The 16,012-nt window shown below is 60.6% G+C and overlaps 1 protein-coding gene across 1 annotated transcript in view; it reads left to right on the top strand.

Annotated features, from left to right (window-relative positions):
• Positions 1-6,885: 6,885 nt before the first annotated feature.
• Positions 6,886-16,012, top strand: part of RASA3 (RAS p21 protein activator 3) — an 87,895-nt gene continuing 78,768 nt past the window's right edge. The window contains exon 1 of the mRNA XM_069467493.1: positions 6,886-6,917. The gene's annotated coding sequence lies outside the window, so the exon portion shown is untranslated. The remainder of the gene's footprint in view (positions 6,918-16,012) is intronic.

The raw sequence follows: 16,012 nt of genomic DNA, 5'->3' as shown, positions 1-16,012 counted from the left end.
CGCGGAGGTGGCACCACGGCAGGTGCAGGTGTGTCCGGACCGTGCGGCCCCTGTCAGCACCAGGGCAGGGTCTTGCCAAGACGCAGGACCGTCCCACAGGGTCCTCCTGCCACAGCCACCTCCCTGCCCTTCCCTGGCCCCTGACAGCCACTAATCTGTCCCCATCTCTGTAGCCTTGTCCCTTCAAGAGTGGTGTGAAAACAGACTCAGCGTTTGACCTTTGAGATTCTCTTTTCACTTAGCCTTGAGCCCGTCCAAGATGCTGCACGTGTCAGTGGCTGTTCCTTGTTATTGCCGAGCGATGTCCCTTGGCGGGGCGGGCATCTCGGGCGGGCATCGCGGGCGGGCATCTCGGGCGAGCATCGTGGGTGGGCGGCGGGAGCGGACCGCAGTTTAACCGTTTAGCTGTTGAAAGTCGTTGGCAGCTTTCGGCGCTCACTAATAAAGCTGCAGTGAGTGAACACCTGTGGCTTCGTTGGCATCGTGACTTCTGAAGGGCATCTTCTCCCTGCAGAGCGAGGACAGATCACGGCGCGACTGTGTCTCTTGGCGGGAAGGGAGCTCCGCCCCAGTGCAGAGGCCAGAGGGGCCGCCGTGGTGCGTGGGGGCGGTGAGCCCCAGGTGGCCGCCCTGCGTGCCAGGAGGGCGAGCCCAGAGCGGGCCCCACTCCCGGGGAGGGCGCCGGAGCAGCCTCTCCGTGGCCTGGTGTGGCGCTCCGCTCCGCGATGGTTCCCTCTGCAAACCTGCCTGGTGCTCCGCCGGGCGCGGAGGCTCAAGAGGGTGCGAGAGAGGAAAGCGTCGCCCTCGGGGAAAGTAACGGTGAGAAGTGCTGTGCGGACCGACTGCTGCGCTCTCGCCAGGCACCGTCCAGGCGCCAGCTCGGCCCCACGGGCCGCTGCCAGCCCGTCCCCCAGACAAAGAATTTGATCTGCGGAACAGCTATGTTCACGACAAATTATTTGAAGGAATACAAGGAAATTTAAGTGGCGTGTGGCGGACCACAGATGTGGCCAGAGCGTGTCAGTCGACTTGCTGTTAATTTGCAGGTTTGGGGGTCACGGACCAGGGCGTGCTGGCGGGGGGAGCATGGGCCACGCTCACTCTGCCTTCCCGCACCCCCCGGTCTGCGCCACCACGGTCCCCTCGCCGAAGGCTGGCGACTGGGCCTGCACGAGTGTGTGCTCCCCGACAGGCCACCACCAAGCCACTGTCCCGGAGCACCGCCGCCTGGGGACAGCGGTCGGCCTCTGTGTGGTGCGGCCCCTGGCCTCGGCACCTGCTTTGGGATTTTCTCTTCTGTGCGTGTCTCTGGCAGAAGGAAGAGGGGCAGGCTCTCCAGTGCACAGGTGACGTGCGTGTGGGGTCAGGTGTCCCTGGAAAGCCAGGCCGGCCCTGGCGGACAGACACAGCCTAAGGGTGTCAGATACTGAACTGGTAAACACAGCAAATGCTCGTTCAAGCTCGTTGCATGACCTCTGTATAAAGCTGTGATAAAACACAGGAGGAAAGGAGGAGAAATAAAAATACTTGGGTTATAGGTGGACACACAAGTGCATTTTTGCTCTTGTAAAGTTTTATTACTATTCTGTTGGGTCCCTCAATCTAATTTTTACAAAAGGAACAGCTCTTACTAGCCATCGATAAAATCTATTCTGCCTGATTTCAACAATGCTTAGGTAGTTGAGGCTTTTTTGCTGCATTTATTGCTGGGCCTCCAGTGTCTGATTCCTTTGACGGGAAACATGTGTGGCAGGTGCAGGACTTCCCACGGCTCCAGGGTCTCCCGTGGCAGGTGCAGGACTTCCCACGGCTCCAGGGTCTCCCGTGGCAGGTGCAGGACTTCCCAGGGCTCCGGGTCTCCCGTGGCAGGTGCAGGACTTCCCACGGCTCCAGGGTCTCCCGTGGCAGGTGCAGGACTTCCCAGGGCTCCAGGGTCTCCCGTGGCAGGTGCAGGACTTCCCAGGGCTCCAGGGTCTCCCGTGGCAGGTGCAGGACTTCCCAGGGCTCCAGGGTCTCCCGTGGCAGGTGCAGGACTTCCCAGGGCTCCAGGGTCTCCCGTGGCAGGTGCAGGACTTCCCAGGGCTCCAGGGTCTCCCGTGGCAGGTGCAGGACTTCCCAGGGCTCCAGGGTCTCCCGTGGCAGGTGCAGGACTTCCCAGGGCTCCAGGGTCTCCCGTGGCAGGTGCAGGACTTCCCAGGGCTCCAGGGTCTCGTGTGACCCTTCAGAGTTGTGTGAGGCTCTGCAGTGAGATTGAAGTGTCAGAACAGGGGCCTGACAGAGAATTCCCAGCCCAAATTATGTGAATCAGACACCTTCTCCTTTTAAACTCACTCTGGGATAATTTGATGATGATTTTAGGTGGAAAAAATATATACCTCTGCCATGGCTAAGAAGATAAGATTTAAACTCCAGTTAATTGCTCATTTCAGGAGTGTCTTCAAAAAGTACTAGGATATTTGGCAAATTAGGGTAAAAAATAATGAGTTAACTTCATTATGATCAAAAACAGTCATTTTGGGAGAATGTTCTTCACAGTTAGCAAACAAGTCATCGCACAAACTCACTCAACAGGGAAATCCATTTAAATATGTGGGGTTTTCTTTGACTTTTAACATAAATTGACAGAGGGTTGGGATTATTCCTATGTCCCATATAAATCAGTTAAGGCTCCTTGTTAGTGAGCAGAGGCTGGGCTTGGGCTCTGCCAGTGATTCTCAGGTTTTATTGGCTTCACACAATGTAAGTTTGTATCTCACTTTCATCTCCAGATGAAGCCTTCCGGGACGGCTGTCCCCTGGGGGTGACTCAGGGACCCAGGCTGCGTCTTCCCTCCCTGCACTGAGTCCTCTCAGCTGCCAGAGCAGGAAGAGGGACTGGGAATCCCACAGTGGCTGTTCTCAGCTCCCACCCAGGTGTGCAGTCACCTCCACTTGTGTTTCTGGGCACAGAGTTCTTGGCCTCGTGCCCAGGATGGGAGTGGGGTTCTGGGGCACACTAGTGAGGCCACCCGGCCTCCTGCTCTGTGTCCCTTTCCCAAGCACACAGGACACCTGGGCATCACGTGTCCAAAAGGAACCTGGTACAGACCTAGTCACTGTCCAATTTCTCTCCATTACGTGACCTAGGTAACTAATATTTGGGAGAGATTGTTCCGTGGCGCGCCAGATGCTCAAGTGTTTTCCCTTGTAGCTTGTCAGATGGCTAGAAAGCTACTTTCCTTGACTCCTAAGTGCCCGAGTAATTTTATCAGAGAATTAGGATTTAATGTTATATTTCCAACTTTTTTTGGTGAAACAATCTGGGAAGCCACCACATTCATTCAACAAATACTCGTCCTTGAGCATTTACTATGATATATCCCAGGCAGGGTAGTGAGTGTCATTTGACATTGAAAATGTCCTTCCCTAACTTGTGGAATACTCCTTTTGAAAAGAATTCCCTAAAAACTTTCTTGTATTGCCTTGTTGGCTAAAATATTGTCTTTTCTGAAAAACTGACACACTTTCATTAGATGAATGTCTTGTTCGAGACTCAACCTGGCCATCAGGAAGCCCAGAGCTGAGCTCCATGTGCCCTGCTGTGGCTGTGCCCACCTTAAATGTGTCAGCACGTCCACTAAAAAGACTTCCTTTAAAAGGAAAGAGGCTTTATTTCAGGGATAGTTTGCAAAGCAAGAGATGCTCTCAGAGAACAAAGAGAGGGTTTTCCTTTATACAGAGTATTATGACCTAACAATGCTGTTTTAGCAATAAATATTCTGTTGTTTGAGGGATCTCGACTTCTCAAGAAATTTTTTGGGCGGGGAGAAGAAGATTTTATCAAAGAGAACAAAATGTAATGCTGAGTAGTGAAAAAAGGAAATTGTGGAGACTTTCTGTTAAGTTGTCATCATTCTCCACAGTCCCTCAGTATGTCCCCTGTCTTTTATTGTCACAGCTGTAGGGCATCCTGGTTTAGAAAGCTAATGGCCAGTCCCCGTGTCTAGAACACAAATTTGGAACAGCTGCCGGTTGAGCAGTCCTGGGCACTGGGTTTTGTCAAGGAGGGGTCTTGGGTGTGCTCAGCCTCTGCGCTTCAGGGGGACAGGCAGCCGCTGTCACAGGCACCTTGGGTCTAATGTGTCTGGTTAAGCGCCGGGGACCGGTGCCAGGAACACCGTGGAGATGCACCCGGGCTCCAAGTGACCATCTGTGGGGCACTCTTAGGTCTTGGGCAATGTCCACTTACGCAGCACCAACTTTTCTCTGCCCTCCACCGGCATGGTTCTTGTGGCGTGGTAGGGATGACCCAGCCCCAAGGTCTGGGAGTGAGAGTGTGATCCTAGCCTGGCCTAGTAAGGTTCTGCGGAGGGGTTCAGGGATGGGCTGACCAGCAGTGTGCTCTCTCCGTACCTCGGGAGGGCAGTACTCAGTCGCTGGGGCTGATGCTGGCTGTGGATCTCAGCTGCCGGCAGGAGCCCAGAAAAGCTCTGCTCCAGCCCTGCAGACATCCTGGGCCTGGGCCACCAGCTGGTGCAGTGGAGCCTGGACCCCAGAGGTGCCATTCCCTTCCCATAATGGGTGACACAGCTCACGGTGGCCACCCACATCCCATGGCCAGGCGCGCCTTCTCTGCAGGGCCCAGGGGTGCAGACTACACCTCCTCCAGCTCCACCCATGTCCTTTCCAACCACAGCTCACTCTGATGCGGTAGCACCACGCCCACTGGGCCTTGGAGCTGCACGACTGAGACAGCAGGGCTGCTCGCACCCAGCCTGAGCCCTCTGCAGGGCTCTTTTCTGTTCTGGGACCCACCCAGAATGGCCGGTCCTCAGTCCCAGGGAGAAGGGCCAGAGAAGTGACTCCAAGTTTAGAATATGCCGCTTCCAGAACGCAAAGGCACCAGCCAGGGCTCAGGCCTCTTCCTCGTGTTGAGGAGTGTGAGATGCAATAACTTGTCCTGCACTGGGCAGGAATGTCCTGACCGCAGATCACTGGAGCCCTGAAAACTTCACTGATGTGGGGGCACTTGAATCTTTATATTTATTTCCTACCCTCTGAGCACGTGTGTCTTTGAGCACGTGACAAGGGAGGCTTGTCAAAGCCTCCAATGGACTGCCAACTTCTTGATCAGAAGTAGTGGTGTGATTTAGACAATGTCATCGACATAGCAAGTGACACTGACCACCTGCACACTGTCCAGATGGTCCTGGTCTCTTTGGAATATTTTATAACACAGGGCAGGACGCCCATAGCAGGGGCAAGACGGTGATGTGTGCTGGAGGCTGAGCCGGAGCCTGCAAACCTCTCCGACTCTCCCTGCCCACGGGCTGCCGAGGAGGCTGTGCCTCGGGGTAAAGGCTGTGCTGCTCTGTCCTGCCCCGCGGTGGCAACCAGGGCTTCTGCGTGGTTGACTGTGTGGTTGTCCCCTGTCACCCTCCAAAGTCGATCTGGCTTATCAGAAGCTGGACTGGCGAATTACATAACCCCTTGGGGTCTTTCAGGGCAGCATGGTCTCTGTCTCCCCCAGGATGTGTTATTGCATTTTTTTTTTTTTTTTTTTGAGACAGAGTCTTGCTTTGTCACCCAGGCTAGAGTGCTGTGGCATCATCATAGCTCACTGCAACCTCAAACTCCTGAGCTCAAGTGATCCTCTTGCCTCAGCCTCCCGAGTAGCTGGGACTACAGCCATGCGCCACCATGCCCGGCTAATTTTTCCTATATATTTTTAGTTGTCCAGCTAATTTCTTTCTTTTTTTTTTTTTTAGTAGAGACGGGGGGGGGGGGTCTCGCTCTTGCTCAGGCTGGTCTCGAACTCCTGAGCTCAAATGATCTGCCAGCCTCAGCCTCCCAGAGTGCTAGGATTACAGGCGTGATCCACCGCGCTGGCCGAGAATGGTTACTAACTCTTTCAACCCACCTAACCGTTTGTATTTTTAGGAAGTGAGGATGAAGCAGTGAAAAAAGATAGGCCTGTATCTTCATAAGCCTATACTCTAGCGCATGCCGTGTGTGTGCAGGGTCGAGGGCTACGCAGTTTCGCAAAGTAGAGGAGGGAAGTGGAGGCCTGGGCGTGGCCAGACAAGAGGTCAAGGAGAAGACCTTGGGCAGCGCGCAGAGCAGTAAACGAGGTGCGGCCGGAACCTGCAGGCAGCCGTGGTGTGCCCGCGCGGAACCGCACGGAGACAGCGGCGGCCCGGCCGCGAGGGCCACGGAGCTTGGGCGGGCGGTGCGGCCAGATCCCGCTTCCCCCCACTCCGGGCCCGGACCCCGGCCACTAGCCCCCCACCTCAGCGCCCGACCAGGCCTTTCCCCCCAGCCCCCGCGCCCGTCCCCCCAGCGCCCGGACCCCGGCCACTCCCGGTCCCCAACCCCAGCCACTCCCCGCCAACCCCACGGCCACAGCCCCCGCCCCGCGGCCACTGCCCTCACCCCCAGCGCCCGGACCCCGGCCGTCCCCAGCGCCCTGCTCCCCTCCGGGTCCCCTAACCTCCCGGCCCCCAAGTCCCCACTCTGCGCCCAGCCCCCAGGTCCCCTCCGCACCCGGCCCCAAGTCCCCACTCTGCGCCCAGCCCCCACGTCTCCTCCGCACCCGGCCCCCAAGTCCCCACTCTGCGCCCAGCCCCCAGGTCCCCTCCGCACCCGGCCCCAAGTCCCCTTCGTGGGGCGCCGCCCGGGCTGGCCCTTCGGATCCCGCCCCCGGGCCTGGGCCAATCGGGAGCTGGGCCCTCCGTAGGCGGGGCTGCTGGCCGGCCGGTGGGCGGGCCCCGGTGGGCGGGCCCGTGGGCGGGCCCGTGGGCGGGGCCATGGGCGGCAGGCGGGCGCGGGCGGCTGCGGCCGGCGCAGGGGGCGAGGCGCCGCGGGCCGGCTGGCGGGCGCGCAGCATGGCGGTGGAGGAAGAGGGGCTCCGGGTCTTCCAGAGCGTGAAGATCAAGATCGGTGAGTGCCCGCGGGGCCGGCGCGGGCGGGGGGTCTCGCGGCTGGGACGCCCCGGCCGCCCTCCCCGCGCGCGCCCCTGACCCTAAGCCTACGCGCTGCGGGGCGCGGCGGGCGACGGCGCTCGCGGAGAGCGGGCGGGCGGGCGGGGCGGTGGGTCCCCTGCGCGGGGCGTCTGTTCCTGTGTCTGTGCGCGCGGGACTGCGCGCGTCTCCGCTGGGGCGCTTGCACTCGGGTGTCCAGCCCGCCGGCACGGGGTCTCCGCGTCTGCCCTGTGGGAGTGTGGGGCCTTCTGCTCGGTCGCCAGGCGCGGCTGGCCGGGGGGATGCGCGCGCGTGTGCGTGTGTCTGCGTGTGCACGTGTCTGTGTGCGTGTGCGCGCGTGTCTGCGTGTGCACGTGTCTGCGCGCGCGTGTGCGGCGAGCGCTCCTGCGGGCCGGGGGCCTCCGGAGCCGCCAGCGCCAGCCCCTTCCTGAGAACCGGCCGCGGAGCCGTGGCCTTTCTCCCGGGCTGCGGAGCTGGGGAGGGAGAGGAAATGCGGTTGTGAACCGGGCTCCAGAGGAGTTCCTGGAGACAGAGGCTGCGTCTGGACTTCATGGTTTATCTGGAGGGACGTGCTTTTCCCCAGTTGTTTGATCTGGAGAGAGCGATGTCCTCCCCCTCCCCCAAGCAAGGTCCTTTCCCGAGTGACTGTTGCGCATGAGGCCCCCAGTGTGCCGGAGGAGAGCCCGTCAGTGCCGGGGAGGGCGCTGGGGACCCGGACCGCGGAACTGCCCCACATCCTGGGGTATTCCCATGTGAAGAAAGGCCTCCGGGAACAGGCACCAGGGACTGTTGGAGAGTCAGTTGTTGATGACATTCGATGCCGCCTGAGGAATTCCAGCTACCCTCAATCAGCGAGTTGTTTCCTGTCGGCTTTATTTGGGTTTACAGATCATCGCTGAGACACTGTTTTGATATTTGGCTCAGAAGCGCTGCAGATAGGATGTGGCAGCCCTTCAGCTCTGAGCAGTGGGCGGGGAGGATCTCGCTTGTTTATGTGGTTGAAATGTGTTGTCACTTTCAGACCAGGAAAGCCAGCCTTGCGCTCTGCCTGAGTGTCTCCGAGGGTCAGCTGGCCGCAGTTTACTTTCAGCCCCATCCCTTGGCTCAATGAATTATTCCGGTGAGGTGTGAGGAATGCTGTGCTTCCTTAATCAGGGGACCCGCGGGACCGTGGGCAGGGTGTGGCCACGATCCTGCAGGTGCAGGTGGGTCTCAGGCTCTGAGGTTTCAGACCAGCACAGCCAGCCTCAGCACCGCAGGCCCAGCGCTGTTTTAGGGGAAGAGTCACTTCTTGCCAGACAGCATAGGAAGCGGAGTGGAGGGAGCAGCTTCACCGGCCTTCCAGGGTGCTCAGCCCGACATCCTGCGTTCTTGGGAGGGTCTGTCACCAACACTCCCAGAGGAGGCTGGTGGAAAGAAGGAGGTTTGAAGAAGCTGCTTGATTAGGCTGTTTTCACTCCGCCCCCTCTGTGCTCCACTTTGAACAAGCGAGGAGGACTAGCTCAGCTGAGGCTTAGACCTCTAATCCAGCGTGGGGACTGGTATTATCTGAACCTTTAACCCCGCTCCCCCAGCGTTTAGGGGCCACAGTAAGGCGCAAATGCCCATGCACCAGCTGCACGACTCCCTGGCCGGGGCTCTGGCTCGGAGAGGCCCGAGTCTCTCCCCTCCGGGGGTGTTTGCCTGCAGGGCTGGCTGCAGGAGGGACGTCTGTGTCCCCTTCTGTAGCTGGGAGCAGCAGGGAGCACAGCAGTGCACACAGAAAGGCAGGACCCCCTCCGAGTTTGAGCAGAGAATGGTGCAGGGTGTGCTGTTCCTGGAGACCCAAAGTTGGTCTGTGGGTGAGCTGGTTTGGGGTTTAGTCTCCTTTAACTGTCCCACCCTCCTGACACCTCGGGCCCAGAGGGAAAGCCTGTCTGTAGGACAGAATCGGAGGATGCCCAGGGCACAGTAGGTGGAGCGCTGAGCTCCTGTGAAGTCTGGCCCTGCCTTGCCCGCTCCGGAGGCAGACAAGACAGTAGCGCTTAGTTGCCTTGAGGGCAAATGTGCGTTAATCAGACACTGCACAGTCTCCTCTCCTGGTCACTCACCTCGCCCAGCTCCAGGCTGGCCAGCTGTGCGCCTGAGTCTGCGGGTGACCGGGGCGAGCGTCTTCCCCTCTTAACCTCGTTTTTCCATTTGCAGGCAGTTCCTGTCTGCTGTCTGGTGGGAACTTACAGGGCTTGTTGTTCAGGCTTAGGTCAGTGCCTACCCTTCACGCCCAGAAAAAGAAAGATTCTCCCTAAAGTTATGCCATAAGTAATATGCTACTATTGCTAAGAAAAAAAGGCACAGCATTGTTGGGGGCTTGGAAGGTTTTTTTAAAGATGTGTGGGAGGGGTATTGGCCTTTTTCTTTTCTTTTCTTTTTTTTTTTGAGACAGAGTCTTGCTCTGTCACCTGGGCTAGAGTGCAGTGGTGTCAGCTTAGCTCACAGCAACCTCAAACTCCTGGGCTCAAGCGATCCTCCTGCCTCAGCCTCCCGAGTAGCTGGGACTACAGGCATGCGCCACCATGCCCGGCTAATTTTTTCTATTTTTAGTAGAGACGGTGTCTTGCTCTTGCTCAGGCTGGTCTCGAACTCCTATAATTCTTAAATAGTTTTGGAAGGTATATGGGTACTTGGTCTCATTTGGAGGCTGAAGTTGGAATGAGTGGGGAGAATCTCTTCCTCTTCCCTCCCTCTTTCTTTTTCCTTCCACCTTTTGCAAATGAGATAATACAGAAGAAAGAGATAGTTCTGTACACTGAAAAATCTTCCACGTTGTGTATCTTTGGTAACAGTTACGACTTTTTACAGTAGCCAGTGTACTGTGACTGAGCACACACTTCCTGTGCGATCGCTGTCTGAGGAAGTGTGCGGCTCTGACTTCCCATGAGTCAGGCCGGGACGAACCCCAGCGAGGGCACTTCTGCCGGCAGCGTCTGGCCGCCCTCCCCAGCCCTGCCCTGCGGTGCTGTTTCCCTTCCCACAGTGTTTACCGCTTGTTTTCAAAGTGTGATCTTATCTCGATAAATGTGTTCGATAAAGAGCAATACACAAAGGTGTTTCTCTTAATCTATAAAAAATAAAAAAATCCCAGCCTTGCATTCTAGGTTGAGAAAAGTCCTCTGGAACTCTTGAGACTTTGCTCATTTGCCGTCATGGTGTGGGTGGCCGGCGGCCCTGCGTCATGGGAGCCAGGCTCTGCTCCCGAGTCCTTGCTGTCCGGCCTCCTGGGCTCTCCCCCCACCCTTTCTTCGTCCTCGATGTCAGCACTGGCTGCTCCACTGGGCTCTCACGTTCCTTTGCGGCAAGATCAGAACTTGTCCACGTAGAAGGGCTGTGGCCATCGGGGTCCAACGTGGGACCTCAGCGCTGACAGCGTTTGCAGACCTCTGGGCGGCCCCTCCAGCCTCTCGCTCTCCGATCGCAGACGGACTCTCTCCAGAAGCAGGAGGGGCCGCGTGAGAAGGGAGCGGGGACAGTTGCAGTGTGGGGTGTGCAGGCGTCTCTGGACTGCACCCCTGGGCCATTTGGGTGCCCGGAGAGGCTGGCAGCTCCCCTCCTGGCCCTGGCCCTGCTGCAGGTGTGATGGTTGACACTTGTGTCAACTTTTGGTTGAGGGATCTCACCTGATTTCCTCCTCCCGGGGGGAAGGAGCTGCCGTCATGGGATGTTGTAGGCGTCAAATTGGGTGGTGGCCCTAAGTGTGGAGAATCATCTGGTTAAAAAGTTAAAATACTTATCATAGGACGGTCTTCACGGGGCTAAGGCTGACCTCAAATAAGAGAAACATTTTGTGGGTGTACGGGAGTGACATCAGTGACGTCCTGGCTTTTCCTGCGTGTCTGTCCAGCCGCGTAAGGAAGGCCCTGCTGGCCACAAACGGCCCTCGGCATCGGGGATCCTAGACTTTCCTAGTGCTAAAATTAACTTGGCTATTCTCTTAACCGAGTGCAGCTAAGCTGTCTGTGCTATTTTTAACTCCTGAAGACTAATGTGGGTAGCTGGGCTGTACCTGGGATCCCGGGTGGGTCTGCCGGGCGTGTGGGGGCCGGGAGGGATCCAGCTCTCATGCGGGTAGTTTTCATGTTTTATTTGCGGTCTCACAAGTCCATGACATTCAGGCTGAGGAATGAGACTCGTAGGACTTAACCTGGCTGGAGCTGCCCAGCCTGTGGGAGCCACGCTGGGATCTGAACCCTCGTGTGTGTCGCCGGCGTTCCCGTCCTTACCCCAACCCTGTCGGTTCAGAGGGCTCTTTCCTTTCTCCGTGACCCTGGACTTGAACGGGAGGCGGATCGTGGAGGGCTGGAAAGGGGAGACTTGGGACTTGAGGGCCACGAGGCAGTCGGTGAACAGGGAGGAAGGGGCCGCTGGTGGGTGGGCATTGGCCTTGGAGGTCCCAGACACGCGCTCCGACCAGTGTGGGCTGGGACAGAAGTCAGAGGGGAGAGGACTTGGGAAGACGTGGTCTTGGGGTCGATGGCCAGCCGTGCAGCCTCCGGACACGTTCGAGGGTCCCGGCAGGCAGACCCCGCCAGGGTGCTCGCCCGTGGGCAGTGCGGGCTTTGGGCCTGCGCTGGAGAGAGGGGGCGTCCGAGAAAGGGGAGAATCCCCTCGGTGGGCTGGCGGGAAAGGTGGCCGGGGCGGCCAGTGGTGCGTGTGGGCAGCCTCTGGGCTCCAGGTGGGCGGGAGGGGGCCTTCAGGGGGGCCACGTGGGGACTCGGACGTCACGTCCTCGCAGGTGCCGGTGGCCGGTGGCCCGGAGGGTGCGAGGCGAGACAGCAATTGGGAGATCACGGGTGGGGAGGCCGTCATGCCTCTGTCTGGGCCCCCGCCGCCGCCGCCGGCCAGAGTGGCAGTCTGTGCTTGCGCAGCCAAGCGCGAGCCGCACAGCCAGATGCCCGGCTCCGACCGGAGGCAAGGACGGCGAGCAGGAAGTCGCCGCGCAGCACCGGCCAGCGGCTAAGTGAGCAAAGCAAAGCAGGTGCCGCCAGACAGAGTGATTGTGTTGTGGGGCGTCCACACGTGACTGCTCCGTGGCTGGGGAGGAGTGGCCGCCCAGGCCAGACCACGTGACGTGCAGGAAGCGTGGGGTCTGGCCAGAAAGAAAAGCAAAATGCCAGGACTGCATCTGATGTCGGCCCTGAAAGAATCCCAGCACACAGGTAAGTTCGTGCCGATTCAGAAGCAAAGACCCACAGGCGTCCGCCCCTGGTGTCCGCTGGGAGAGTGTGGGAGCGCGCGTGGGGACAGCCGGGGACAAACCGGGCGGGAGCGGTCTGTTCCGCCAACGGCGGCGCGTCTGTCGTGCGTAGACATGGCGTCCTGCGTAGACGTACTGTCGTGCGTCGATGAGCCGCCGTGCGCCGACGTGGCATCGTGCGCAGACGTGGCGTCGTGCGCCGACATGGCGTCATGCGTAGGCGTGCCGTCGTGCGGAGACGTGCCGTCGTGCGCCAACATGGCGTCCTGCGTCGATGTGGCGTCGTGCGTAGACATGGCGTCGTGAGCCGACGTGGCATCCTGCGTCGACGTGCCGTTGTGCGCCCACATGGCGTCCTGCGGAGACGTGCTGTCGTGCGCCGACGTCGCGTGGCGCGGAGACATGGCGTCCTGCGTCGACGTGGCGTCGTGCGCCGACGTGGCGTCGTGCGGAGACATGGCGTCCTGCGTCGACGTGGCGTCCTGCGTCGACGTGGCGTCGTGTGCCGACGTGGCGTCCTGCGTCGACGTGGCGTCTCGCGGCTGTGCGGGTGAGTGAGAGGAACAAAGAGCTCGGAAATCCCAGCTTCAAAAACGGAGAGCGCCGCGTACGGCGGAGGACGCCCGGGCCAGAGCGGACATGGCCTCCCCGCGGAAGGCGGCGCGTGAGTGGGCGCCGGCGTGTTGCGGGCCGGGGTCCCCGCCTGGCGCGGGACGGGGGAGGCTCCGGTCACGCCGTCTGCGGCGGACGGTCGGGTTCCCGCAGGCGGGAGGCAGAGTCCGGGTGACGGGGCTTTGCCGTGTCCTGGGGCCCCAGGGCCGGTTCTCACCCCGGGGTTATTACGTCAAACTCAGGGCCCCCCTCGGGGAAGCAGAGTGTGTGGGAGACTTGGTTTGTGTATATTTTATCAGAAAGTGATTCCTTCTCCTGTCAGAGTCTCTGCGTGGAGGGCGGTTCCAGTTTTCAGGTACACTCGAGCCTCACCCTTGGGACCGTCACCAGGATTTAAGGCTCCATTTGACGCCTCTGGGACAGCCGGTGTCCTGACGGTCTAGACGCGGCTGGGCTCCTGCGTCTCCAGCCCGAGCGCCCTCAGGTGTGGGGGCGCCTCCTCTCCGGGGGCAGAGGTCAGCGCTGCGCCCCAGGTCGGCCGGGGACGCTCCTGTGCCCTTCCTTCCTCCCAGGGTTCTCTCCGTGTCACCCGAATCATTCTCAAGACGGGAAGGGTTGCCCGACCTTGGACCTGATTGCAGAAGGGACGAAACTCCAAAGGCAGATTAAGGCCGGTGTCTTCCTCCCACTTAGGGGACTCGGAGTGGGTCTCTAGTGACGCCTTTCCTGCCCGCGTCCAGGCCCTGCTCGGGGCCTCCACGGGGCCCCCTCACCGGCCGCAAAGACCCGTCCGTGGGCGCCAGGACGGGCCCAGGTCAGGAGCCCCCGGCCGGGAGCCCCCGTCTCTCCCTGTGCCCGCCTGGTGCAAGAGGGTCCCGGGACGGCTCGAGGCTTCCCTGGGAAAGTTGCAGAGTTTGAGGTGCCTTGTGTGTCCCCCGGAGCCTGGTTTGGACCCCGCGGTTCCGTGAGCTGTGCCGAGCGGGAGGCCCGCGTGTGAGCGGGCTCGGCCGGCGTCTGGGCTGGTGTCTGCGTCTGTTTGGGGCCGTTGCCTTTTGTGTTCAGCGGCGACTCGGCGCCCCCCGCGCAGCCAAGCCCCCCGTCGCTGAGGGCCGTCCGCACCCCTTCTTCTCTGTAGCTTTCTGCGCTTTGCTTTTCCCTTCTCAGGAAGAAAATTTCACTTTCCTTTTTAGCGCTTGCGGTTTTTCTTTATGGTTCTGGAAGTTACTAGAACAGCTAATTTAATTTGCTTTGATTTTGTGTACCTCCCCCGCACTCCCCTCCACCAGAATCGGTCACTGCTCGGGGGCCCAGACACGCCATGCGAACAGCATGTGGCTCTTGCAGGGCGAGGCCACGCCACCGCTGGTCACCACCATGCGCAGGACAGATTTTGTTTAGGAGACGGAGTCTTGTGGCGTCGCCCAGGCTGGGGCGCGATCACAGCTCGCGGGGCCCCCACGCCGGGGCTTGGGCTGCGCTGTTGGCTGGGACTGCCCGTGTGAGCCCCCCGCCCGGCCAACACTTCCGACTCCCCCAGTCTGAGGCTCCCAGGAGCAAAGAGACTGTCGGAGTCGCACCTGCGGCAGGAGTCTCCGCACGGCCAGTGCCGAAGCCGGCGTTTGGCTGTAGGGACCTGGCACCGCGTTGCCGTGAGTGCTGACGCCGTCCCGGCCCAGGCGCTCCTGTGGGGAGCAAGGAATGGCCTGTCCTGGGTGTGTCATCGAGTCACTTCCGCACACGGAGATGTCCAGCCCCCATCAGAGGCCCCGTCCTTCTTAGCGTTCCTTTAGGCGCCACGCTTGCGGGGCCCGTTCAGCAGAGCGGCAGACGGCGCGTGAGCCTGTGGTCCTTGCTCACAGCAGGGACGGCGCACAGTGTCCAGGCCTGACCCGCCAGAGACCGACCTGAACCACCTGGAACACCTGAGCATCCCCCGAGACAGCTGCAGGCCAGGGCCGGGGGCCACTCCGGGTGACAGAGCTCGTGCTCTGCACTCAGCGCCTGCCCCCCCCCCCCCCCCCCCCCCCCCCCCCCGCACCTGGAGGTTCCCGCCTGTTGGTGGGGCGAGGCCACCCTCCCCGCCAAGTCCAGGTGCTGCGGGCGGCCCCCGGGGGAGGGGCAGGCAGTTCAACCCTGGCATTTGGGGGTTCAGCACCCCACGCCTCCTGGCGGCTGCCTTATTTGGGCCCAGGCTAAGCTGGGCCTTCCCGAGGCGAGTGGAGCGGATGCAGGGCTGTCAGCAGAGACCCAGCCTGGGCTCTCGGAGGGCTGGGCGGGCTGCTCTGGCAGGCCTGGCTGTCCCATGGCCGTTGGGAGGAGGGCTCTGCGGGGAATTGCTGATCCCTCAGGCTGCAGCTGGCAGGCACGGTGGCCTGGGCTGGGGCCGACCCCCCGGGGCCGCCAGGCTGGAGCAGCTTGGGAGGGCTCTGCCGCCAGGCCCGGGAAGTCGCCGCTCTCTCGGACTGACCTCCAGGACTCCTGCTGCGCAGATTCTGGGGTTCGTGGGGCGATTGCTCGAGGGAGGGGCCTCCACCTGCTGGGAGGGCTGGTTATGTGGGTGGACGCAGCCCCCCAGCCCCCTGCAGGCAGAGGAGCCCCTGCTGTGCACGCCGGTTGCAATGGCGTCATGGCAGCTGTGGCGGTTTGGGGTGTTTACTGTGCCGGGCTGAGCCTGACGGGCAGCAGGCTCTGCCCACGTGATGTTCACGTGGAAAACTCGCCCACCCGGGGCAGCGTGTGCAGGGACCGCCCTGGGCCTCGTGTCCCCAGCTCTTGCAGAGGAGTGAAGTGTCGGTCTCTCCCGGGACCGGGTGGTCCAGCCGAACCCGCGAGGAGGGTTCAGGGTGAGGAAGGGCCTCGTCTTGTGACACGGTTGTGCACACAGAAACGCACACGCGCGCACACATGCCCTTGCAGCGTCGCCGCTGGGACAGACGCCTGAGGGAGGCCCCTGCCGGCTCCCGCTGACTTTCCCGTCAGCCGAGACTCTGGCGGGAGAAATGGGCCGGTCCGAGCTGAGAAGGATGCGCAGAGTTTAAAAATTGTTCCCGTTTCTCAAGCAGCTCTTACATTTTTCTTCTCTCCACCTGACACGCTGAGGCTGGGAACACGCCCCGCATGACCCCGGGAGGCACCTGGCGTCTGCGAGCCCTGGCGCTGCGCGACCCGGCCCGTGTCCCCGCTGTGTCACACCTGCCTTTGCACAGCTGGCC

The sequence above is a fragment of the Eulemur rufifrons genome, chromosome 4 (assembly GCF_041146395.1).
Source record: "Eulemur rufifrons isolate Redbay chromosome 4, OSU_ERuf_1, whole genome shotgun sequence".
Taxonomy (NCBI): Eukaryota; Metazoa; Chordata; class Mammalia; order Primates; family Lemuridae; genus Eulemur; species Eulemur rufifrons.
The sequence above is the reverse complement of the archived record's forward strand: the minus strand, read 5'-3'. Positions and strand labels throughout refer to the sequence as shown.